This window comes from Podarcis pityusensis (assembly GCF_964106645.2).
Source record: "Podarcis pityusensis genome assembly, chromosome: 5".
Taxonomy (NCBI): Eukaryota; Metazoa; Chordata; class Lepidosauria; order Squamata; family Lacertidae; genus Podarcis; species Podarcis pityusensis.
In genome coordinates this window covers 68,053,056-68,079,429 of record NC_138032.1, presented here as the reverse complement: position 1 = coordinate 68,079,429, position 26,374 = coordinate 68,053,056, and positions in this window count along the sequence as shown.

Here is a 26,374-nt window from a genome sequence, read left to right as displayed (position 1 = left end):
TTTGGCATTACTCGGTAATAAAGTTCTGGAAAGGTAGCGTAAACTGCCTAATAGGTGACAGCTGGTACCACCCATTGGGATTAAGAGAACAGCCATAACGGAAACAGACATAACAGGCAATGGAAATGAAGGCTTGCCTTATATAGCCCTCTCATAACAATAGATTGCTGCTGATAAGGTGACTTCTGCTCCAAGTGAGTTTCTAGAGTCAAAAAAGTGGGCAGCACCCAAAACCCATTAAGTCCAACCTCCAGTCTTGATGCAGAGCCATATATGTATTAGCCCCTCCATGATCTGCCCCCTGCAGTCAGTGATGCTGTGGCTGTCAGGAATGAGCCAGCTCCCAGTGAAGGTTTGCAGCAAACTGCAGAAAGCAGCCTCTCTGTTCCTGGCTGCTCTGATCTTAGTCAGACAGAGGAAAGCTGGCAGCTGCATAGTTTGGCTCTTCCTGAACTTGAAGTACAAGCTGATAAGATAGCGGAGCACAGGCTAGAATGCAGTCAAAGCTCACTGGAAGCACAAACAGGCGGGAAAGAGTTAAGAGACAGCTTCTCTGAGAATGGGGAAGAGGTGTGAGCTGACCCCCTCAGTCTGAGGCACCGGTGAATGGGAGGACTTCAAGATGGGAAGGAAACCCAATGATGTAAGATTCGTAAGTTCAATTACTTATGGTCATGCCCGAAGCAGGCATCAGAAAAGTCATCTTGATTAATGGAGCTGGAGGCTGTGTTAGGCCCATCCGGAGCTATCTGTTTGTTTTTGCAATAAATCCAGCTTTTTAATTAGCTACGCTTACTTTGTTATCAAGCTGGGAACCTGGACTCTTGACAGTGGCCCAGAGAGCAGATGCATCACACAAGGGCACCTTCTGTAAGAAAACTTCAAGAGTTTCAAGTGATTAAGGTAAGACAAGCCACCAGTCGCAGGCAAAAGTAATGCAGAATAAAATATCCATTGGCATCAATTAAAACGTAGCAGCTGCTCAGAGCCATAAGAGAGCCACATCAATTGCCACAATTGGGAAATTTCTTAGTCCGCCCCCCCTTCAGGGTTTAACCATGTACATGTTGAAATCTGAAATGAACTCCCCATCCTCAGCTCATTTTGGACAATAGTATAACCAACCAATTTATTGTACAATTTATTTATTATACACATAAGCGAACAATTTATTTGCTTTGAAGAGGTCAATGAGTACAGGTGTATTCAAACAGGTTTAAATACAATGGATTATTATTATTATTATTTATTACCGTATTTTTCGCCCTATAGGACGCACCGTCCCATGAGGCGCACCTAGTTTTTTGGGGGGGGGGGGAAATAAAGGGAAAAAATTTATTTCCCCCCCAGGCGCGGGGCTGGGGCGGGGGAAGCCCAAGCTTCCCCCGACCCCAGCCCCCAGAACAGGCAACTCTCTGCAAGCCGTGGGAGCCCAGCGCCGGGCTCCCGCGCCTTGCGGAGAGCTGCGCGAAGTCTGGTCGTGCTGAGCTCAGCGCGCCCAGGCTTCAGCATGCAGGCAATTCTGCGCACTGACCCCTCTCGCTCTCCAGGCTTCAGCGAAAGCCTGCATTTGCCCCATAGGACGCACACATGTTTCCCCTTCATTTTTGGAGGGGAAAAAGTGCGTCCTATAGGGCGAAAAATACGGTATTATTATTATTATTATTATTATTATTATTAAAAAGCAGTTCTTCTACAGAATTCTTGACAGAAGACAAACAAAATGTTCCTAAATGGAGAGCAAAAGAGAGCAGCCCAACTTTAGCAATGCCTCCTGAGGTGGGTCTCTATTTTCATTCTTCACGCATTCTTTTCCCCTTTTCTTTGTGGGCTTATTTATCATTCTAGATTATAATTTTTTTTTCGGGGGGCAGGTTAAGTACATTCTATGTTTTAGTATCCTGAGGTGGGGTTTTTTAGGTGCTTAAGAAATAATCAATATTGTTATTTATGCCCTTAAATTGCAGGCTCTTATATATTTTCCTGCACATGCTGCATTTGCACTAACAGAGAACTCACATTAATCTTTTAACAAAGACCTCAGTTAAGACCCATTTGGGATTGCAGTACCTTCTGCCTAATAGCAACCTGTACAAGTCAGATCCATCTGTGGGGATTACCAGACCAATGCACTTGGGAAGTATTCTAAAAATGGCTTCATTGTGCACACAGTTTTGACCACAAATCTTAAGAGTTATGCATTTTTTTAAAAATGAATTTGGTTTTGCAGAAATGTTTGAGAGGGTCAGACATTTGGACTGAATTGGACTGAACATGCAATTTGAACTAGGCTCTCTGAAATTCCCCAAATGAGTCTCTGCAGACAGAGGGCTGTACTTTTATCCAAAGATGTCTCTCCAATCCATCAGGGTGTAGGAGATCGTTTTTGACAGTTCCCCTTCTCTCTGAAGCCCCGCCCCATGCCTACCTCTCATGTTGTTATGAAGGGTTCCAAAACCATCTGAAGCAGATTTGTGGTGGTGTGAAGTAAAACTGATGAAAATCGGCCTCCTTCCCTTTCTTCTGATGAAAGCCTCTGGTGATCAAAGTGCTCTTGAATCAATGGAGGGGCACCACTGTATATTTGATCATTGTTTAGGACTGACCAGGTCAGTCTTCCTTTTTTTCAGGAAGACTTGCCTTAGATCCAGGACAAAGCGCTGTTGAAATCCTGGAAAACCCAGACATATGGCAGCCCTAGAGCTAGTGAAAGATCAGGAACGATAGCTGTTTCCTCCATTTTCATTTGTTTGCCTGGGCTTTTTGATTCTCACTCAGATCGAACTTGACAGTTCTGCTTAATGCTTAATTTCTGAGCAATAGCTCTACTTGCCTCCTGGCTTTGCCCCATTGTTCTGTCCTTTGTTCATTGATTCTCCATCTCGCCTTCTCCATTGCTATTTGCCTTCTCCTCCCCCTGTTCTGACTTTATGAATTCTGCTGCCTGTTGTAAACCTCTTTTATTCATCTATGAGTGACATGCCAGTGGAAAATCCACCCACGTGGGCTGTTTCACCCACCTCCTTCCCCTTTTACCTTGAGTGGGAGTTTCTCTACTAAACCAGAAACTGAATATTGCGAAATGTATCTGTACACTTGTTGGATTAGAATAGTTTTGACTGCAGCATAGGTTTTATTCAGTAGCAACCACTGCTAAGCACATTCTGCTGCTTTGCTGTGACATATCCTCTATTTTCATAGGCCAAACTGAGCCTAGGAAATCGAGTGAGGATACATCAACAAATATAAAGTGACATTTTCCCAGACATATTGAATTTTCTGTGTTTCGGCTCTCCACTTGTTTGTATTCTCCACTAAGGGTTCACATTTCTTGTGAATGTTTTGTTTTTACTTCAGCAGATGCCCCCTGGAAATGTTTAATCTAAAAAGAGCAAGCGGGTGTCCCATTTAATTTCCCTTTAATTAAAAATTATGTAAAATTAGTTTGGCCTACAGAATTCTTTGTGCCTAAGGAATGCTTTAATGATTTGCCCCAATAGTGAAGCTAACATGGACTATGGGAATGTTTTCGCTTTAGAGCCCCTAGCCACTGTAATTACAGTTAACACCACTTAATAACCTCACAGTGCAATCATCTACATCACTACATAGCAGAAAGTTCTATGGGGCTTTTCCCAGCTAAGTGGATATAAAATAGCTGTGTGTGTGTGTGTGTGTGTGTGTGTGTGTAATATTGTTATCATATATCTCATGAACACTCATTCTGCCTCTTATCTTGTCAGGCAGTTCTACAACAACCAAAGCTTACCTGGAAAAGTGATAAGCCTTGGCAATCACAAAACTGTTTGAATACAAGGGGCTTTCAAAGAGCCCTGCACTCTGTACTGAAGTCCTGACAACTGGGGCTTCAAAGCACAGCATCACCTGACATGACTATGTCAGGTTGAGATTCCTGCATTGCAGGGGGTTGAATTTGATTACCCTTGAGGTCTCTTCCAACTCTACAATTCCGTTATTCTATTACTATTGCACCATGTGATTGACAGGTGAGCAGCACCACTAACCTATCAAATTTGGTCTACCAGGGGTGGAAGAGATAAAGATTTGGCCCTCCAGTCAGAAAATGTTCCCCACCCATGATTAAATATTTTGTAGCTGACTTGATTACATGAACTAATTTGCATAGATTTTGGTAAGATGAGGTAGAAACGCTTTCTGAAATCCCCTTTCCCTCAGTACGTTGTTCCTCATTGTAAATTGCATTCCACATCTCATAGTTTTTTTCTTTAAAAATAAAAAAGAAAATAAACTTGCTCTGAATCTCTTCACTGGCTTTGTAAAGTTCCACCGCCTTGTATCTCTTGTTGCTGAGGGCTGATTCAGACATGCATATTCATCATTCAGATAGTTCATCTTCAAGTGATGATTTGCATGCAAATTTGCTGCAGCTTCTACTTTTCTGACACCACACAATGCTTTGCAATGGAAATATTTCACACATTCAGGGCTGGTCTGCAAAGTACATTGTTTGCACCCTGGTCACTTAGTTGTGGGGATGACTGTCCACTCCCCCTTCTGTTATGTCTAGTAACAGTCACCATGTGATGGCTGTCCATCATGTGGACATTCTCTGCCACTGGAATTTTCCAACACTAGATACCCAAGGGATACCTAAGGGAAAGAGTGGAATTGGTGAGGAATGTCTCCTTGCAGTAGGAAATTGTTATGTATTTACTGATATAGCAAGGGTCACCATAAGGAAAAGACAGGCCTGTTTAGAGGTACCCAGGTGTCAAACAAGTCAGGTAGGCAGCCATGGACCGCTACAGCTGAAATCTGATAGCCCTGGCTGTCAGGGGCATGGGGCATCCAGAAGCTAGGAGAGTCAGGGATCAGGTGGAAAACCCCATGAAAAGACTGAAATCTGACATACATCCTAATTAAGCATGAGCCCTGTCCCTTGAACTAATTCAAGACTGGTTCCAGGGCCAAATGAGTGGTCCTCAGGTTGGCTCAGAGTCGTTTAACCTGATTGGGGACTTCTGGATTGGAGCCACAAGGTAGCCCTAACCATAATTCATCATAATGGCCTGAGAATGGAAAAATGGAACATGTCACCCAGCTGTTGGCAATGTATCATGACGTAATAAGTGAAACATCCATGTTTGAGCAGGGGTAGTCAACACAGTGTCCTCCAGATGTTATGTACTAGAACTCCCATCCACCCCAGCCAGCATGGCCAATGACAAGGGACAATGAGAGTTACAGTCCACAACATCTGAAGTGTGTTTTGTTGGCTACCCCCCTTTTTGTAGAATAGGTAGATTGGTCTATAGTTTATATCCCTTAAACTGCAAGCTGCAGTTTAATGCTTCTTTCCCCCCAGAAATGGGAGATGTAACCAAAGTTTAGAAAAGGATGCTCATAATAACAAACTCAAGGTCTTGTCTCCTGACCTCATTATGAAGCAAGCTATCATTATTGCAAGAGATCTTCTGTTAAGTGTTTTGCCTTTTGATGCTGGACTGGGCTTTCCCTACCTTTGGACTTAAATGTCTGGGGAAACAGTTGAAATTTTCAACTCTTGTTCATGATCAACAGAGAAAGCATAACCAATGAAAAGAAAGTAATCCATTCTAGAACAGAGGATGCCCTCCTGATTGTGTCCTCATGTTTCATTGCCCTCAACTCATCTGATGTAACATATTACAATACTGATAGTTTGAAATTTGATGAAGTGAAGGTTTCAAAGGTGGTGATAAGTTTGTTATGCCATTCTGAATACTGCAACAAGTCCTTTAAAACCTGCATTCAGAGCCAATGTAGTTGTTGCTACAATGACTAGCAAGTGGATGGTTTCCATTGTTGGTTTTCCCTACTCTCAGTTTACCTTTATTATGGAATTCTTCTCTTCAGTAGATTCAGGTAGGTAGCCATGTTGGTCTGACGCAGTAGAAATATATATATATCCAGTAGCACCTTAGAGGCCAACTAAGTTTGTTCTTGGTATGAGCTTTCGTGTGCATGCACACTTATTCTGGACATTTTTTAAAATTATTATTTCTCTTCAGTAGGATACTGACCAAGGGCAAATCCTGATATGCCCTCTGTGCATGTAGACAGCCTAAAAGTTATATATATTATATATATTGACTTTCCATAAGTGATAATTTTGTCCTGCAGCCACTAACTGTGCTATTTTACTGATATGGACATAAGCAACTTCCTATTAAAGAAAGAATATTTACTCTTGTGTTAGATGTTTTTTATATAGGACAGTCTTCTAATATAAAATCAGGGACAGTGATGTCTCATGGCAATCAGCCTCTCATAAATATGTATAATATTTAGCATTTTAGGGAAGGAAGGTTGTGAGTTGATTCTAACAGGAAACATCTAAGAGTCACCTGTATACTTTGTGGCTTTAAGTTCACACAGCTTTGTATATTTTACTCTTAGCAGACTCTCAGTTGTATAATTTGCATAATGATAGTTTATTCACAAAACAAATACCAAAAGCATAATGCCACTAAGTATTGAAGGCACTTCCTGAAAACATCTGGCCCTACAATTACAAGTACAACTAATGAGAGATCCAACATCACTGCAGGAAAATTATTGACGTATAATTATGAGAAGGCACTCATGGTGCCAGATGGCATTACTTAGAAGGTGTTCTCTTAGTGGCATAGAGCTACAGACAGAAGCCATTAAATGTGATTAAATGCATATAGGTGTCAGCAAGCTTTGCAGAGTGGCATGGGTCTTTTGGCTGGTGGTTTTACTCAACAGGGTCCCTTGCATTTGTGATAGAAGCTAGCACAATGGACAAGGTGCAACAGATGTCCAGGCAATAAGGTGGTGGTGGTGTTTTTTCCCCAACGGAAAGTGAGATGGTTTGGGGGTCAAGGACATTTAGGAAATACATATGAAGAACATCCATGTGCAGATTCCACCCAGCTCTGTCTTTCTGCTTCATTTGCATTGGGAGAGGTTGCTGAGGTGTAAGAGCAATGCTTAGAGGTGGTGATAGGCTGGATGTGGGCCAATAAATTGAGGTTGAATTCTGAAATGACAGGGGTATTGTGTGTCCTGAGTTCTCAGTCCAGGAAATGGGGTGACATCCTGTCCTGGATGGGGTGAATACACTCCCCTATAAGGAGCTTGGAGGTGCTCCTTGATGTAAAACTGTCACTGGAGAGTCATGGCCATGGTGACTAGGACTGCCTTTTTCCAGCTCCAGCCAGTTCGCCAACTAAAGTTCATCTAAAGTTATATATGCCTGGAATGTATTTCTAAGGAAGGTGCCTACAGTCAGGTGATCTTGTGAGCACACCATTCTGAAGTGGTACAGTTTAGAAAGAGGACTATCTCCTCAATGAGAATTTGTCAAGATTGTCATAATCAACTGTATGACAGCTTCTCCCAGGAATGCAATGTGAAAATAAGAAATAGGAGAAGAGTACTGGGAGAAAAACGTGGACACCATACCTTTAAACAGTGCTTTTTCTGGGGGTACGCAGGGGTATGCATACCCCTAAGCATTTTTTGAATCTCAATTTGGCCTCATTGTGGGGCAGTAGGAAAATGAGAGTACCCCATAAGGCACATTCAAAGCACACACACACGCTCACAAAGAGAGAGAGAGAGAGAGAGAGAGAGAGAGAGAGAATTCTGAGAACTGTGGTTTGCCTAGGGTGCTGGGAATTGTAGTTCTGTGAGGCATAAGTTGCAGTTCTTGGTGGGTGTGCTTTGTAGGTGCTTTAAACGTATGGTGTGTACACAGCTGTGGTTGATAACTGGGCCATTCACATTGATGGTGCCTGTACTTCTTGGCCTGTTGTTTAGATCCTCATAAGAACATAAGAAGAGCCTGCTGGATCAGGCCATCCCGTCCAATATCCTGTTCTCACAGTGGCCACCTAGATGTGGCCACCGCCTGTGGGAAACCCACAACCAGGACCCCCAAGCACAAGAGCACTCTCCTCTCCTGTTTTTGCCCCAGCAACTGGTAGCACTGCTGAAGAATCAGCCTGGAGATTAGCATAATCCTTGTGTGTTAGACACTCTGCCCAACATCCCAGAAACTCTGTCACGAAGCCTGTAAAGTCAAACTACATTAAGAATGCTTCAGGAAGTTGATCTTTGTGAATTCCGATGTGAAGCTACGTGAGCTGCACCTCCCAGAGCAATGTACAGATCAGTTATCCACTGACACCTGCAATTTCAAAATGTTCCAGTTCTGTTCTCAGCTGGAAAATGTATATCAGAATCTATTTGAATAGGCATATTTTGAGAGAACATATATTGAACGTGGTATCCAGTTAGTATCGCTCTACCAGTGGTAGGCATCTGTCAGTAGAACAGAGTGGGAGGTATTTTTCAGTGAATGCTTTCCTTCCTCTGCACTTCAACCCCCAAACTCTGATCTTGAGGATACCCATATCCTTTGAAGCAGATTTCAGAGGGCAGGGCTGCAAGTGGAGATGAAATAGCTGGAAGCTGCCTCCTTCCTTGTTCCACTGATGCATCCTTTCCATCAACAGAGGGACACAAATGGGCTCTATATATAGACACATGTGTTTTGAGAGGAAACAAATTTGTCTTTTCAGAGAAAACAATTTAACAAAGACATATTTGGATGTGAATTTTAATTATGTCTTTTAAAATAATGATTTCAGATTAATGTGGAGGTGGAACAGAACAGGCTTATGAGTGAACATATGCAAAAGTGAGATAGACTCCAAATAGGGTGAGTTTTGCATCTCCAAGATACCCACACAGTCAACACATAAGCTGTGAACTAGGGTTGCTGCTGCATCTTAGAATTTGTTCAGTTCAAATGGACTGCCTTGATCCGTTCCATAAATGAAGCAAATATAACTTCTACCAGAGTCACCAGTGCGCTTCTTTTCTAGGTGCACCTGAAACAGTAATTCTTCACATATTCCTTTAGAGATACTTTTAAATATCCTGTGGTTTCAGCAGCTTTGTATATGAACAGCAGCCCCCAGGGATAAGCTCTGTCAGTTCAGAGGCTGGACTGATCAAGAGACTGATCCAAAATGCATTAGTTTCTGGGTGGGCTTGACCTGTGGAACAAAACACCACAGCTTGAATTTGCCACGGCATCAAACACTACCCCATGTTTAGAACATTTAGACGTATAATTTATCATATTGATTATGGCTGTCCTAATGTAGAAGAGCGTAAATAACTGAAAAGTCAAGAGAGAAGTGTTGAGCAATTTCTCATGTGTTTCGCAGAGCGGTGACAGCTGAATTTAGAATGAAGTGTTGGCTGCTTATTATACTGATAGATATGGAGATAACCTCTGTTGGTGGCTCAGAAAAAGGTGTTTTAGACATGCATCCTTTACTGCATCATGGAAAATCCCTAGGAGGATATGTACGATAGTACAGTCCCTTTCGGTGAGGCAGAAATGTGAACTGTATTGAGCAGAAAATATACTTGGGGATATTTTTTTGCAAGCCATTTTCTCTGATATAATACATGTTCCTTTCACTAGTATATGCACTTGTATGTTTACATTACCTTAATACATGTATCTTGTACACATAACCTAGCTGGAGAACAACACTAGAGAATCTGTTTTCTGTGTTGGACAAATAATTTTATTTTCCTGCTCAATGTTACTAGATGCCAGAATTGCAGTATGAATAGTTCACCAACTTGTTGCTCTTTGCTTTATCTGCTCCTTTTAAAAATGCAATTGAATGAATCTTTCCCTTCTGATTCGGAAGACATAGTGCGATTGTTGAAAATTCTGAGCCCATCAAAGTTTTTAAATCCCACAATTAAAATGAAAAGGTTCAAATCCAAAGTAAAATATGTAAGCTTGGGTGCATATTGCTGTGTGTGTGTGTCCCTTCATGTTAAAGTGGCAAAATCCATTATACGTACTTGGGTTTTTAGAGCTTAAAGGTCTTAATATAGACTACAGAAGAAAGAGCTTAGTGAAAATCCTCTCTAAGTTTATGAGCATAGCGAGAACATAATTAAAGTTAACCATGAGAATAAAAGGTAGGAGAAACCAGTACAAAAATACTATACAATCCACCACTGAGTTATCTTGAGATAAATCCAAATGAAGATTGGCTTTTAACATTATTTTATTTAGAGCTGCATCTGCACCATATTATTAAACATCACCAATGATCCTTCCAAACTTCAATTGTTTTTAATGTTAACCCCATAAAATATTTAAATGGTGAGCAACTTCCAGCATGAGTTGTCCCCCCAGTTTGAACCAGTGGTGCTCCTCAGTAATGCCTCAGAAATTCCAACCAGTTTTGTCATACACAATCTGATACTCTTTAAAGAAACATCAGAAGCTGCCTTATATTGAGCCAGACCCTTAGTCAGTCTCGGTAAAGGTAAAGGAACCCTGGACGATTAAGTCCTGTCAAAGGCGACTATGGAGTTGCCACGCTCATCTCACTTTCAGGCCGAGGGAGCTGGTGTTTGTCCACAGACAGCTTTCCTGTGGCCAGGATAACTAAACTGCTTCTGGTGCAACAGGACACCGTGACGAGTGCCAGAGTACACGGAAACTCCATTTACTTTCCCACCGCAGTGGTACCTATTTATCTATTTGCACTGGCATGCTTTTGAACTGCTAGGTTAGGAGGAGCTGGGATGGAGCAACGGAAGCTCACCCCGTGGTGGGGATTCAAACCACTGACCTTCTGATCGGCAAGCCCAAGAGGCTCAGTGGTTTAGACCACATAGCCACCCGCGTCCGTAGCTCAATACTGCACACTGACTGGCAGAAACTCTCCAGGATTTCTTCCATTATTTAGCTGACTTTCTAGGGGAGCCAGGCCACAAAGGAGTCATAAAGACACCTGCGCGTAATGTCTAGTTTGGACCCAAGAAGCTGACCTTAGGCTTATGGATAGGACAACAATCTGTATTACAATCAAGTCAAATGACAACTGTTATTTGCCACACTCCCACCTTAAGACTCCTCTTTTACACAATATTTTATAGTTCATTACATTTGCTTATATAGCTAGGTTTAGTAATATGCACATTTATTGGCAGTATTAAAAGCCATGTTTAACAACTAACTCCCCCCCCCCCCATCTTACAATAATTTGAGAGAACCACAAACTCCATATGCTAATAGCAGCCAAAGGAAGGATTTTCCTTGCTGGAGTTGTCTTGTAAAGTTTGCAGATGTTACTAGCACTACTCCTGAGTTCCTTTGATGCTAAAAATGGCTAGGTAATTTACTTTTCCTGTTGTCAACTCTGAAGAAATTAGATTAGGCATTCCCAGAATGAATGATGTGCATTTAAGACTTGCACAGCCAAGTCTTGGTGGCGTAAAATATGCTATGCCCAATATCTTTCTTAAAAAGCTTCCCAAACCTCAAGATTTCACATTGCACATCTGCACTCAGTAATGTAGTGAAGCTAAAGACCATGCATAATGTATCAATCTCATGGGGCTAGATGAGCAATGATATCTATTTGAACAAGTGTATGTACTGCAGAAGCATCCTTCAACACATTGGCTGGGTATGAGGAGATCTGAAAGTTATTGTGGGGGAATGTCTCATTGCCTGGAGGCTAATATTTATCTGCATTGAAAAAAGAAGAGGAATGCTCCAGTGTTCTATCAGAGGAATAGAATATTAGAAGGAAGCAACAATGTGTCGGCACAGCGGAGAATTCAGTCACCAGAAGCAAACCGAATGGGGAGGCAGTCCATATAAAAGCAGTCTTGTTGTTTTAAGAAGCTGAAGCTGTCTGATACTTTTGTCTCTGTCTAACGCAATTGCCAATTAAAACCCAGAGTTAATATGAAACTCAGAGTTAATATGTGGCACTGAAGAGGCTTAGACTGTGGGGGGGGGGGGAGATAAGAAAAGGCATTCATTACATTACATTACATTAGAAACAAAACAACATCTAAGCAGATGTTGCTGTTATTATCATTACCATCATTGCCATTTATTTCATTTATTAATCGCATCCTACAAAGTACCTCAAAGCGATTTTACAACAGAGTACAATCATACAGTGGGTTTGCTTGCTTGCTTGGTTTTGTGGTTAAAAATTAGGTAGCACAAAAGGGAGAGAGGTGACGGTACAAATATATATAGAAGCATAGAATTATAGAGTTGGAAGGGACCACGTGGGTCATCTAGTCCAACCCCCGAAAATGCAGGAATCTTTTTGCCCAAAATGGGGCTTGAACCCACAACCCTGAGATGCTCTGCCAGCTGAGCCATTCCTTATAAGTAATCTCATGTATGTACATTGGTACACTTATTAAATCACATTGACTTCGGTGGAATTTGCATTAAAATACTGTATCCATTTACCTGGGGTCATGTTCTGTTTCACTCAATGGAACTAACTTCTTTCAGCAGACATGTCTAGGGATTGCATTCCCAGGCTCCCTGTGTTCAGGACTGTAGTCTTTGCAACTCTCTTGCAATTGCATTGATTGAGAGCAGGCATGTCCAACTTTCAAGAGACTGAGATCTACTCCCACTGTTTAAAAAAAATGGCAGTAGTGATCTACTGGCCGTGATCTACCACAGTTGTTGAGCTTTTTTTAGGGAGCCAAAGGGGGTGGTCCTGAGATCTACCGTGATCTACCATGGGGACACACACACTCCCGTGATCTACCAGTAGATCGCAATCTACCTGTTAGACATCCCTGGTCTAGAGAAGGTAGTTACTCATGATCCCACTTTTAGTACTGATTGTGCCTGCAGAGGTTTTGGGGCGATGATCGTGCTTTGTTTTCACTTGGTGCATGCCCCATTGTTTCCTGCTGAAATCTTGTGATTTTTTATATCACAAATGTTCTGGATGGGCATCAAACTTGTTATCTCTTATTTATTATATGAAAAATATGGAGCTTGAGATACTTAACCTGCTACATGTCCTCACCTGCTTCTTTTAATATGAACAACAAAGGTGACGCTGTTGATTTTCCAGCTTAGTTTATCGTGTATTCTTCACTTTGTTTGAAAATCACACGGGGATTGTTTCTGTGCCAGTTTGGACTTTGCTTTTCCTATCTCAGGGACAATATTTGGCAAGGCTTAGTCTGAAACATCTGGGTCATTCAGCTGACCAGAATTTATCCTTCTTTTGAGTATATTGAAAAGATCGTTATATATGCATGCACTCTTTATTTTATCAGGTACGAATTGACGTATTCAGCACCTCTTAGGCCAATGTTCATGTTGCAACAAAGCTATCCTTTGACTTTCCAGCACCTACTATTCCTACAGGCATTTAAACTGAATTATGTTATTATAGTTTTAACTGATTTTCCTTTCGTTTATTTACTGTACACAGTTGTGATTAAGTGGTATCTAAGTTCTCAAAATAAATACAATAAAATTCACACAAGTTCATACTTTGTGCATCAAAAATGTACCCAAAATATGTCTAAAAATACATATAGAAATGCGTACTTTCTGAGAAAATGGTTGATAGCCAATGTAAGTCATTATCAGGGTACACTTTCAGCAGATGTTCTCTGAGTATTATTTGGTTGTATATCACTCAATATAGGTTTTTAAACATGTATTTAAAGGCATATCTAAATATTTCGTGGCAGGTTTTTTTTTTTTAAAAAGAATGCATCCAAAACCAACATGGACCAGAAATAAACAGATCCTTACATCTCTATGCAGATTCTTTTAATGTGTTGGAGGCAGCATTGCACCAGCAACTGGAGTCACTATGAGGTGTTTCCAATGCTAGTCCTACTCAGAGTAGACCTATTGAGGTTAATATACACAACTAAATTAAGTTCATTAATTTCCATGGGCTTACTTTGCACAGAGCTCAGCTGGATACAACTTTAATGGGAATTTACACTTTTTTTCTTCTAGAAGGAATATGGAAAATATTCTTTGAACATTAGTTCATTTGGCAACTTCTCTAGGTTTAAAGTTGTTCTTTATGTGCCAAATTAGCAGACCTTAAAATACTGTCATTTAAAAAATGATTGAATGTGTCATTTAGATACAGTAATGTATTATTCAGCTTTTCCTCCCCACACATTTTTTTTTATATATATAAAAAACTTTATAAAGTTGAAAATGTTTAAAGAAGGATTTTGGTTTTGTTTGTGATTCTGCCAGGCTGGACCATCTGTCATTCTTCTCAGCTATCTCTCCATAGGGATAAGCAGATGAAAATGTCTACAGTGTTGGAAAAATTAGATTTTTTAAAAAAAGTTTGTCAATTTCCAAACAAATTGATAGGGCTGGGTGATGCAAATACATTCTAACACCATTAACATATTGCATTTTTCTTCTTTAACGTGTAAGGGATCAGTGGAGATTGGATGTGCATGCACCTTTAAAATGTTTATTTACCTAAAAATGTATCTCCTGCTTTTTGACAAGCTCTGGAGAATACTAGGAGAACTGCCTAGAAGTATAGTATAGTCCCTAAGCCTAGACCAGGCTTCCTCAACCTTGGCCCTCCAGATGTTTTTGGCCTACAACTCCCATGATCCCTAGCTAGCAGGACCAGTGCTCAGGGATGATGGGAATTGTAGTCTTAAAACATCTGGAGGGCCGAGGTTGAGGAAGTCTGGCCTAGACTAACTAATCAAGAGAGGATGGACATTAAGAAGCAATACTTATGGTAGTCTTCCTCAGATACTCCTTCTGATGCCTGATTGTTCTGGGAAAAGATACAAAGACATAGGTGCATATATCAGAATAGAGTGAATTGCACCTCCGGATAAAAAATATAATTGAGTCATGGGTACCAAGGTCTGGGAAATACAGGCTGAGAATATTTTAGTCTATGTTAAAACAACTAGGACACTGTTTGTGCCAAATAAATATTAAAGAGCAAAAGAGAGCCTAGTCTGACTATTAGATGCTGCAAAATCACTCAGAGTTATCCAACCTTTACCTGACAGCACATAAGCCTCATGGCTTAGTAAGTTTATGGAACTGGGTTGATTAATGCATTAATGCAGGAATGTCACATAACATTTAGGAAACTTCTCCTCCTCCTTTGTAAACTGTGAGGATCAATGTTTTCAGACTCACTATGGTGCCTGAAAATATAATAATGAAACAAAAATTATTCAACACTCAGAGGCCACGAAAGCTGGAAACACATATTGTATAAAGTGACATAATTTTCAATATGTTATAATGCAGAAAGTCATTTGTATTAGGATTAAAGAACAGAATTGCTCATTGATGAATGCTAAGTACCATCTTTTCCTCCTCATTTTCTCCCTGCATTTTTCTTATAATCTCCCCATGCAGTCTGAACTATCAATTCAAATGGCACTTTAAAAGACATTACAACCCAGATGTAAACACAGAAATAAATTAGTTGTAGGGCTGTGCTTTGGTTAATCATTTATTCACAAAGTTGTACCTAGAGTGATTGACGGGCGAGGTATGCATTATAAATTTATCTGGAGGAGACTGAGGGGGAAAGTGCCCATTTTCTGTGACCTCAATACTCATTTGCAACTGTAAATCCCTAATTTATAATTTCTTCTGAAGCAAATGAAAATCCATCTGTTTTTCCCTTCTGCCTGCCAACACTGATGGGCAGTTCAGATGTTATCTGGTGCGACTTTGAGCAGATGCAGCAGGTGCAAAGCTTCATTTCTGCCAGAGTTTACCAGAGTTTCATCCGGGAATGTATGCTCAATAGAAGGCTGGTCCCTGGAATTAAAGAGTGTATGGTTTTTAATAGCCTCTGGATACAAGATAATGCCATTCCCACATATTTAGGTTTCGGGTGAAGAAATTCCAGGCATACTATCCAAACAGTCTCTCCTTGGAAATCATACAGTGAAGGCTCAGCCCTTCAATATCCCTGTGGTACGTCTGTGCACTTTGGGAAAGTCGGAGGTCAGAGAAATTACTATGGCAAAGCTATAGTTAACATGTTAGACATGGCAGCCCAAAATATTTGGAGGAGTGAAAAAGGACAAAGTAGGTTGGGGAGGCAAAAGATAGTGAAGAACGCACCTTCGTTGGTTAATGAACTCCTGGTTCTTAAACTGTATTCACAGTATGTGAACATTTTTTACAACCAGCCTTTTTCTCCTCTGAAAGAGAATGATGTGGCTTAAGGCGCAGAATGGATATAGCAGGGTGTTATCAGATATGCAGCAAACACTGCCGTTACTCTGTCTTTATGCTCCTGAACATGACAGGCATTAGCTGAAAACCACTTGCAGCAGTCCAGATCAGAAGATCACTTGGGAATAATTAAGCAGGAGCAGTATTGCAAGCTTCAATGCTGTATCCAATTAGGTGGAAGGTAACTCCATTGAATGCAATAGGATTTACTTCTGAGTAGACATCAAAGGGTTTGCACAGGCTCTAGGGATGGGCAAATTTGTCAGTTTGGTTGCTCTTGATTTCTCATTTTTTCAAGCCGTAAGTGTATTTCTCCACATTTCTGCAGCAGTTTGCATTTTTTTAAAAAGACTTCATGAAAATTCATCAGTATTTTAGTGCAAATATTTCCTAATATTCACATACTTTTGTGCAATTTTGATTGATGTGTACATTTTTGCAAGCAAACATCCTTAACATGATGCATTGTGCATATTATTTCCACTAATGGATGCATTTTTATGCACACTTTCCTCCAATATACCAATATCTATAAATGTTGTTTGGTTGGGAAACTGCATCACAACATCCACATATGTCCAAATTCCAAAACAGAACTGTGAAATCAGTGAACTCAAGTTACTTAGAATCATAGAATTGTAGAGTTACTTGTGTAAATGGATTTCAGTGGGTCTACGCTGAGTATGACTAAGCTGGATATCACCCTTCATCAATTAATCTGCAATTCTAACTGCAGTTACCAGAGGTTGTAAGCTCCACTGAATACAATATCACACACTTCTGAGCACACATGACTGGGCTTGTAATGTAAGACACTCATACATTCTGTGGCAGGTGTCACTGAGATGGTTGGGATGCCGCCATATGCAACTCTTGAGTCACCATTTTTGATACTATAAAATCCAGCAGTTATATAGACATCTCCATCCTTAAGCAAAACAAACAGGTTCCTTGTGGTGGAGAGGAGCAAGTTTAAGCCTGCCCTGTCTGAAAGTGACTTATCCCCCTTCCTTGTATTTGACCAACATTTAAAATCTCTAGAGAATCCCCTGGCATTCTGAATGCCTTTACTGCCATGTGCTGCTAGGCTAGCTTTGTATTAGCACTGCTTGACTGAGGGGATGCAGCTTCAAATGTTTTTAGAGTGTCTGTCATGTTGAGAGGTAGGGTGTAGCAGAAGTGGAGCACCGTAAAATGCTAAACCTTTCAAAGACTTCTCATTTCCAAGTACCACATGTGGAGCCTTTGTCCTTCAAGGATGAAAACGGCACCCCTGGGGACCGAAAAGCTGCTAGTGTGTGAGAAAAGAAAAAGTGTGCAACCAAGGTGAGAGGATACCAGAAAGATGACGATATATGAAAAGGGAAAGGGAAACAAGTCACATTTAGAAGAAGGGAAAACACCACAGGTTGGTGGAAAGGTATGTGGAAATGTTCTCAGTCTTCAAATGCTGAAAAGTAAAGAGGCTATTCAGGTTGTGCTTCTGAGCAGAATATATCCTAAGATGAGATTAGTTCAGCTTGCCTGGTTCCTCACGGTTTTCTCACCCCACTCCACTTCAGAACGAAGGGGATTTATTGAAAAGGAAGGTCCTCCTTATGGTTGAACATAGTTTCAACCCTGTTGATTTGAACTGTCCACTTCTCTCAGGGGAGCAAAGCCTGTCATTCAAATACAGCCATATATCCCTTTAGGGCAAGGCAGCTGTACCAGGCAACCTTCATTGTTAACATAGGGAACATGTGAGAAATGTCTCATCTCTCACACAGGCTGTAAGGTTGCCATCCTAGCCATGTCTTCTCAGAAGTAAGTCCTGTTAACTTCAGTGGGACTTACTCTCACATAGGGATGGAGGGTTGTTATTAGGTTGTTCTTATTTTTATTTAGATTATATTCTGTGTTTTTATATCGTGATTTTATCCTGTGAAATGCCCTGAGACCAGCAGGAACATGGCGGTATACAAATTTTAATAATAATAATAATAATAATAATAATAATAATAATAGGCAAATCTGTAATGAATTTCTGCCCCAATGCCTACTCCCAGGTAAGTGGGGTTAGGGTTGCAATTTAACATATGTTTTTAGTGATATTGTCTAATTGAACCATCCAGGTGTATTTCTAAGCTGGGGCTTTGATAGCTGTAAAAGTTCCCCCATGCACATAGGAAAGGATGATTGTGCTTTACTCATTGATTTATTAAAAGAGAACGCTTGAGTTGAGGACACTGCTGCTTTTTAGCTGATAAGTTTGGACCTATGGGAGATGGGGTGTTTGTAAGCTGCCCTCCAGCATGAGCAAAGGGAGCAAACTCTGCTGGAATAAAATAGGTATCAAACACTGAAATTTAGCCCAGGAGACTCACAGGTGTGGCATATGCAGGCACCTTCCTCAATATATTGGGGTAACTTCAAAGACAAATTCTCTGGTGGCTAAAGTGTGGCTTGTATTGTCAAAATCCCTGTGAATAGAATTAGATTATCCACTAAGTATTTCAGCCTGAACTTTGGTCCTTCTTTGAGAAAGCCCTTTAGCAACAGAAGGAACCTCTGTTTCAAGGGGAAATGTAAACATTTACAAGTTTTTTTGTTTAAAAAAAGAATGCTAAATAGAAACTGTTAACTGCCTGAAGAAAATCACATTAAGGTGTGCCTGTGCATGTATATGCCTGAAAATATATTTATAGGAACAATAACAGCACCCTCCTTTTCCTTGGTCGCACTCATGTGAATTGTGTTTTTCTAATTTGTTTCTGCTACCACAGAGATGGCATGAGCTATACATCAGCAAGGGGTGGACTCTTTGCAGATGGTTTACCCCAATACATCATCCCAGCGGTGGCATGTTGATAATATAGGACGTGATCTCTCACATCAGCAGAGCACTATGGCATTAAAGAGATGCCACCTTTAATTATTTATCGCCCCCGTTTATCATCCCTGTGTGTTGTCACCTGATTTGTGTAAACATGGCCCACTTGGACACAAGGCATTGCACAGTACTTTGTACAGAACAGTGATGTGGACCTGCATGCTCATTTTATACCTGGTGGCATGACACGCCACAGCTCCACAGTCCAGTCTCTCTTCTGGTGGTGAGCATGCAGGCTGTTAGGGATTAATCAGGATATATTGCCCTTACTCTAAACTCGGGGTACTAGCCTTTGACTTTTCAGGTGTTGCTGAGCTACAACTTCCTTCATCCCTGATGGTCAGGAACTCCGAGCCTTGGCCATACTGCCTGGGACTGATGAGAGATATTGTTCAACAACATCTGGAGGGCTGCAGGTTGAACATCCCTGGCTCTATAGAATATAGCTATGGCTGTTAATACTATGTTCTATAGCAGGCACATCCAACTTCCAAGAGACTGCGGTCTACTCCCACGATAAATAAACTGGCAGTGATCTAACCATTGGATTGACCAGAGTAGTTGACCTTTTTGGGGGGAGGATGAGCCATGGTTATTCAGCTTTTTTTTTTGTTCTTCAGGATACTGCGATTGACCATGATCGACCACAGACACCGGTTGGACATGCCTGGTCTATATGAATACATTCTTTCTATGTATCATCTCTTGGGCACTTGGGACAGATTGGGAATTTTAGTGGTGTACCACCCACATCAGTGTCTATCCGTTTTCCCTGCTAAGCTAATGAAGATAGGCTACATATGGTATCCTTAAATAAGAGACACGGGGGAATGATTAATGGACTTCAATGTCTGTACACTAATGCGCAAAGCATGGGAAATAAACAAGATGAGCTTGAGCTCTTGGTACAGCAAACTAGATATGACATAATAGGCATCACTGAAACCCGGTGGGATAAGTCCCACGATTGGAATGTAATAATGGGGGGATACAATCTATTTCAGAGAAACAGACCAGACAAGAAAGGAGGAGGAGTGGCGTTATATGTCAGGGATGTGTATACCTGTGAAGAGATCCAAGATTTAGAACCTCAAAGCCAATGTGAGAGCATTTGGGTCAAAATTAAGGGAGAGAAGAATAACAGTGACCTCATTGTGGGAGTTTACTATAGATCCCCAAGCCAAACGGAGGACATAGATGATGCCTTCCTGGAACAGATGGCCAAGCATGCAAAAAGAAGGGAGATAGTAGTAATGGGGGACTTCAATTACCCGGATATTTGTTGGATGTCAAACTCAGCCAAGAGCATAAGGTCAAACAGATTCCTCACTGGCCTTGCAGACAACTTCATTGTCCAGAAAGTGGGAGAAGCAACAAGAGGAACAGCCATTTTAGATCTGGTCCTAACCAATGTTGATGACCTGGTTAGTGAGGTAGAAGTGGAAGGATCATTAGGCGCGAGTGATCATGCTCTTCTGAAGTTTACTATACAGCGGAAAGGAGCAGCCAAGCATACTAGGACTCAATTTCTTGACTTTAAGAAAGCCAACTTCATAAAACTTAGGGAAGTGCTGGGTGAGATCCCATGGACAGTAATACTAAAAGGAAAGGGAGTTCATGATGGCTGGGAGTTTGTTAAGAGGGAGATAGTAAAAGCACAACGTCAGGCAATACCAATGAGACGGAAACATGGAAGATGCCTAAAGAAGCCAGGGTGGCTATCTAAAGAACTTTTAACTGAGTTAAGATTAAAAAAGGATGTGTACAAAAAATGGAAAAGGGGGGAAACCACCAAAGAGGAATTCAAACAAATAGCCAGCACGTGTAGACACAAAGTCAGAAAAGCTAAAGCACAGAATGAACTCAGGCTTGCTAGAGAGGTTAAAAGCAACAAAAAAGGCTTTTATGGGTATGTTCGTAGCAAAAGGAAGAACAAAGAAACAGTGGGGTCACTCAGAGGAGAAGATGGTGAAATGCAAACAGGGGACACAGAAAGGGCTGAACTCCTCAATGACTTCTTTGCCTCAGTCTTCTCTGATAAAGAAAACAATGCCCGACCTGAAGAATTTGGAGCAAATGATTCAGCAAAGGAAACACAGCCCAGAATAACTAAGGAGATAGTACAAGAATACTTGGCTAGTTTAAATGTATTCAAGTCTCCAGGGCCAGATGAACTGCATCCAAGAGTATTAAAAGAACTGGCAGATGTGATCTCAGAACCACTGGCAGTCATCTTTGAGAATTCCTGGAGAACAGGCAAAGTCCCGGCAGACTGGAGGAGGGCGAATGTTGTCCCTATTTTCAAAAAGGGGAAAAGAGAGGACCCAAATAATTACCGCCCAGTCAGTCTGACATCAATACCAGGGAAGATTCTGGAGCAGATCATTAAGCAAACAGTCTGTGAGCACCTAGAAAGGAATGCTGTGATCACCAATAGTCAGCATGGATTTCTGAAAAATAAGTCATGTCAGACTAACCTGATCTCATTTTTTGACAGAATTACAAGCCTGGTAGATGAAGGGAACGCAGTGGATGTAGCCTACCTTGATTTCAGCAAGGCATTTGACAAGGTGCCCCATGATATTCTTGTAAAGAAGCTGGTAAAATGCGGTCTTGACTATGCTACCACTCAGTGGATTTGTAACTGGCTGACTGACCGAACCCAAAGGGTGCTCATCAATGGTTCCTCTTCATCCTGGAGAAGAGTGACTAGTGGGGTGCCACAGGGTTCTGTCTTGGGCCCGGTCTTATTCAACATCTTTATCAACGACTTGGATGATGGACTCAAGGGCATCCTGATCAAATTTGCAGATGACACCAAACTGGGAGGGATGGCTAACACCCCAGAGGACAGGATCACACTTCAAAACGACCTTGACAGATTAGAGAACTGGGCCAAAACAAACAAGATGAATTTTAACAGGGAGAAATGTAAAGTATTGCACTTGGGCAAAAAAAATGAGAGGCACAAATACAAGATGGGTGACACCTGGCTTGAGAGCAGTACATGTGAAAAGGATCTAGGAGTCTTGGTTGACCACAAACTTGACATGAGCCAACAGTGTGACTCGGCAGCTAAAAAAGCCAATGCAATTCTGGGCCTCATCAATAGGAGTATAGCATCTAGATCAAGGGAAATAATAGTGCCACTGTATTCTGCTCTGGTCAGACCTCACCTGGAGTACTGTGTCCAGTTCTGGGCACCACAGTTCAAGAAGGACACTGACAAACTGGAACGTGTCCAGAGGAGGGCAACCAAAATGGTCAAAGGCCTGGAAACGATGCCTTACGAGGAACGGCTAAGGGAGCTGGGCATGTTTAGCCTGGAGAAGAGGAGGTTAAGGGGTGATATGATAGCCATGTTCAAATATAGAAAAGGATGTCACATAGAGGAGGGAGGGAGAAAGGTTGTTTTCTGCTGCTCCAGAGAAGCGGACACGGAGCAATGGATCCAAACTACAAGAAAGAAGATTCCACCTAAACATTAGGAAGAACTTCCTGACAGTAAGAGCTGTTCGACAGTGGAATTTGCTGCCAAGGAGTGTGGTGGAGTCTCCTTCTTTGGAGGTCTTTAAGCAGAGGCTTGACAACCATATGTCAGGAGTGCTCTGATGGTGTTTCCTGCTTGGCAGGGGGTTGGACTCGATGGCCCTTGTGGTCTCTTCCAACTCTATGATTCTATGATTCTGTGTTGATGACTCTCAGGATTATTGCCCAAGGCTAGTTATGATGTCCTATATCAGTGGCTCAGCACTGTAGTGGACTGCATGAGGACCAATAAACCCCAAGAAGATGAAGGTACTGTAAGCTGGTGGTTCTTTTGCCTAGCTGAATGGTGTCCAGTCTATTCTGGAAGGGTCGTATTTGCCTTAAGGATTCATAGTGTGGACAATGGTTTTGGAGCTAGCATTGTCACTGGAGCCGCAGGCACCTTTTACCATTTATACATATGCCCCTACCAGGACAGAGATAGTCTACCTACCATTATCCAGACTCTTACAACCTCCCATCTAGATTGCTGCAGTGCATTCTATATAGGGCTGCCTTTGAAAATGGTCCAGACACTTTATCTGATCCCAAAATAGAGCACCAAGACTGTTAACTGCAATTGGCCAATATGATAATATCACAACATAACGTTGCCATCTGCACTACCTGTCAGCCCATGTCTTTAAAATCCTAAATGTCTTTCACGTGTATGGGTTATTTTATATTTGCGATTTTATAATGTTTATTGTACACTGCCCAGAAGACTTACACTATTAAGTGATATAGAAATGCAAGGAATACACACATACAGCTGCTAACATGCAACTAAAATAAGGCTATAGCCTTCTGTCTCTAAATATCTAGATGTGATGGTCTCTGGACATACAAGGTATACTGAGTCAGATCATTGGTTCATCTAGGCTTTGTTGTTGTTTAGTCGTTTAGTTGTGTCCAACTCTTCGTGACCCCAGAGCACGCCAGGCACCCCTGTCTTCCACTGCTTCCCGCAGTTTGGTCAAACTCATGCTGGTAGCTTCGAGAACACTGTCCAACCATCTTGTCCTCTGTCGTCCCCTTCTCCTTGTGCCCTCCATCTTTCCCAACATCAGGGTCTTTTCCAGGGAGTCTTTTCTTCTCATGAGGTGGCCTCATCTAGGCTAGTACTAGGCAATTGGCAGAAGGCAGAGGCCTTACCTAGCCTTGGTAACTGAGATCTTCTGAGCAAGATATCAGGGAATGACCCTGCTTTGTACCTCTAGTGCTATATATTTCAGAGAATACATCCCTGGCAAATGCTATTCAGTATCTCTGAACATTAATATTATTTATTTAGGTTGTGAAACATCCCCCTCATTATATGCAAGCAGCACAGAACACAGTGCTGCACTGGAGGTCCCTGTTCAAACAGTGATCTACTCTAGCGTCTTTGATAAAGTGACAAATTGTGATCTATTTGCATTTGTATTTCCTTCTGAATTTATTTCCGTTTCAGTCTTCATAAATCTGAACAATGCCTTCTAAAGTCTTGTTTCTCAGCAGGCATGATTGACACTTATTTAGTGCAGACTTCTAAAACAAGCATGACTCAGAGCCCCTGGGCGCATAGCGCATGGAGACATTGTTCTTTGCACAGTTGAAATACAGAAGAAGGAGGATGGCGTAGAATAAACAAAGCCATTTCTCAATTTGTTTGGGTTAAGCCTAATGGATTGGTTTAAAGTACATTCAAATGCAGTGAGGCACAGTCAAAACAAAAGAAAAACCCACCAGAAGCCAATTAGAGCTGTTTCATGCCATCACTGGAAATGTGCTACCAGAAGTAAATTCTAGTTAAAGAGCTGCCACCCACATTTTCACTAAAGTGATATGCAGTGCCAAATTTGAGGTTTTCCCTTTGAGGAAAGCTCCAAGAATTTTAATAAGACTGGTGGAAATTCTGGCTATAAGCACGATATTTTGGCCCATGCAGAATTCAAAACCAAGGTGGAGGTTCTCTTTTGCTTCTTCATTGCTGTCTAACAAATGAGATTAGTACATGCAGAAACCCAGAAGTGAACTCAAGGAGCAGCAAACTGCATGTGTGCGATTGCAGTTAAGTGCAACCCTCATGTCTTCCTTGTGAAACATTTTCAGAATTTCAAGGTTTTTGCTTTTCCAATAATGCTAGCATGTTTTCTGGGAACCCTATTTGTTTACATAAATGTAGACCCACTGAATCAGGGATGGATAGACCCATCGATTCAGGTCCATCTGGGACTGGGACTGATGGATAGAGTAGTTCAAAACATGCAAGTCCCCTACAGTGGACAAATTCAAAGAGTCCAAAAGACTTGGATGTCACCATGGGAGTTAGCAGTAGTTCTGCTTGTCATTTTTAAAGCTCTTAACTCTCACACCCCCAGAGTAATCTGGTTGCCTATGTGAGCCAAACTGGAGTTGTGCAGCAAGAGACTCAAACCCACAAAGTAGACAACCATTCTTAAAAACACACACACACCAGAAAAGCAAACTGAACCAAGCTCAGCCCACCAAATCAAACACAACCCACCAAGCAACCACAACAATAGCCCATCTCCTTCTTTTCTCTTTCTCTTTCTTACCAAAATTAGAGGGACACACCAAAGGGGTTGTCTGAGGGTGGCACAGTGCCCACAGGCAGCATGTTGGGGACCCCAGCTCTAAGTACAGACTTACACATGAAAACTATTGTGCCCCACCAATTTGAGGACAATGGGCCACATGGCAAGTAGTTCCAACAAGTCAAAGCTCTCCCAGTTGCAGCAGGGAGGTTCTTTGAAATCTTTAGTAAAGTTCGTTAAAAATCCAGCTACCTTAGGCTATTGAATAGATTCACTGGAAAATGGATATGAATTGTATAATGCAGTTCTGGTGAGATATTATACATATTTATGCCATAACAGAATGCACTCTCCTGGCTGATTTGCAGATGATGTGACCTCCATTCTGTTTTGTTGTGTTCCCTTTTAAACATTTCTCTACTGAGATTTTTCAGCGCTCATGACACTGAATTGCTTGCCAGGTGTGGATAATTACTGGCACCCTGATGAGATGAGGGAGCACCAGCTGTTCAGTGTTAAGAGCTCCAGCATCTTCTCCGAGAACAGTGGCTGAGCCCTCTAATAGTTTTCAGTGTTTACTCATCTTTCAGTTTCTTAAGACAGAGAGCCAACAATTGATTAACTCAGTTACTGATACTGTTGTAGAGGCACCAGGCAATGTTTGCTTGACTAAGTAAGCAGTAATGTACAACAGCAAGAGCAAAAACACTTCATAGTCTGTCTTTGACCTTGTAATTTCCATTCGATGGCTGCAGTGACACAGCAGTTTGTTCCATTTTCCTGACGTTTCCCCTAACTGTTAATTTCTGCATTGTATTTGAGGCTTCTCACGAAGTAAAAGACACTTCCGGGAAAGTAATGGACTATAGTGCATGTTTAGAACTCATTTCCCTGTTATTTGATTCCAGAAAAAAGCCATTTGCAGCCCCCTTAACCTGGAAAATTGTGGTAACTTAGTGACAAAATCTGGGGCAGTATTCTGGCCAGAGATGCCATATTCAGAAGCACATTGAGGGGGCCCAACACAACATCCTGATGTTGCTCCATGTTGAGCTCCAACAATAAGAGGGCAGCTCCCTCAAAAAATTGAAACTGACAGATTCATCCATCCTTACTCTCTACTCATGATAGAGCCTCCAACTCTTACCCAAACAGCCCCTTCATTGTTCCAGAAATTACTACAGTGTCATTGTGCACAAGGCAGATTTAGGGCATCGTGATAGGTTCTGCTATACTGGGCACCAAGCCTCAAGGATGCTGCAAGGTGTCAAAACTATGACATAGTGAATTGAGCAGAACGGAAGGCAAGAGGGAAGGGGCAATGAACTTTGGCCTCATACAGGGTGC